This window comes from Limulus polyphemus, unplaced genomic scaffold (assembly GCF_000517525.1).
Source record: "Limulus polyphemus unplaced genomic scaffold, Limulus_polyphemus-2.1.2 Scaffold623, whole genome shotgun sequence".
Classification (NCBI taxonomy): domain Eukaryota; kingdom Metazoa; phylum Arthropoda; class Merostomata; order Xiphosura; family Limulidae; genus Limulus; species Limulus polyphemus.
Genome location: NW_013666233.1, coordinates 358,111 through 359,633, shown reverse-complemented (window position 1 = coordinate 359,633; position 1,523 = coordinate 358,111).

Sequence of the window (1,523 nt, the reverse complement as noted above, 5' to 3'; positions counted from 1 at the left end):
CATAACCTTCTATGTTTAATTCAGTTATTAAAATTATAAAACTGAACACTTAAAATTCATTAACTTCTTTAAAGCGATAATTAATTATCCAATTTACTTTAGTGAAATTTCAAATTCGAACTTTAAAAAACTCGTGAAAATGCACTGTAAATTTAGTGAAAACTTAAATAATAAAAATAGAGCACTTACTCTTTCCTACTGTTGAAAAACATTTTTCTAAAACAACTATTTCACTGGTTACCAGTCACCTAAGTGGCACAGCGGTATGTCTACGGACTTACAATGCTAGAAACCGGGTTTCGATACTCGAGGTGGGCAGAGCACAGATAGCCCATTTTGTACAAACAAACAAACATAGGTTATTTAGGTACAAATAACACAAGTTTTGTTAAAAATTATGTGTGTGTGTGTGTATATATATATATACACACACACACACACCCTTAAGTTTTGTAATGTTTGTTTTTATTTTTTCATCAGAATGACATTGAACTATAGAAGAAATGTCCTATAAAATTATTAGGTCAACAAATTAATGTTGCTTTTTTTTTTAGATTGAAAAAACCCGAACAACTTATGTATAAAAAAAAAAAAACATTTATTAAATGAAATTGTTTCCATTCTTATCAATGATGCTTTTCCATCTTACAATCAGGTTGTTAATGCCCTGATTAAAGAAATCACTTGGCTCTGAAGCAAAAAACATATCGATGTCCTTTTTAACACCTTCCACATTTGCATATATTTTCCCATTAAGATGATGTTGCAGCGATCGAGAAAGACGGTAATCTGATGGTGCCATATCTGGAGAATATGGTGGGTGGGGGAAACTTCCCAACTTCATAATCTTGTGTTGCGTCAAACGTGCCACATGTGGACGTGCATTGTCTTGGAGAAGAAGAACACCTTTCCGATTGACGAGTGAAGGGCGTTTCTAATGAAGGGCTTGATTTAAACGTTCCAGTTGCTGACTATAGATCTCTACATTGACAGTTCACTGTGGTAGCTGGAGTTCGAAATGAATTACTCCGTTGACGTTCCACCAAATGCAAAGCATCACTTTCTGTGGATGGAGTCCAGATTTTGGGGTCGAAAGTGGTTTTTGTCTAGTACTGAACCATTGTTTTTGGCGTTTAATATTCGCATAGATAATCCATTTTTCACTACCGGTGACAATTCTGTCCAAAAATGGTTCACGTGCATTACGCGTGAGAAGAGACGAAGCAATATTTACACGTTGGAAACGATGATCATCGGAAAGTTTGTGAGGCACTCAAACACCTTCTTTATGGAGTTTTCCATATTCCTTAGATGTTTACGTATTGTTTCATGAAAGACATGCAATTTCAGGGCCATTTCAACACGCGTCTTCAGAGCATCAATAACAATTCCAACATGTCGGCCCCTGCCATCACAGTTTTTAAGGCTAAAGTCACCTGAACGAAATTTGCTAAACCATCGTTAACACTTAGGAACGTTCAAAACATTTCCATAAACCTCTTTGATACTCTTTGTGGCTAAAG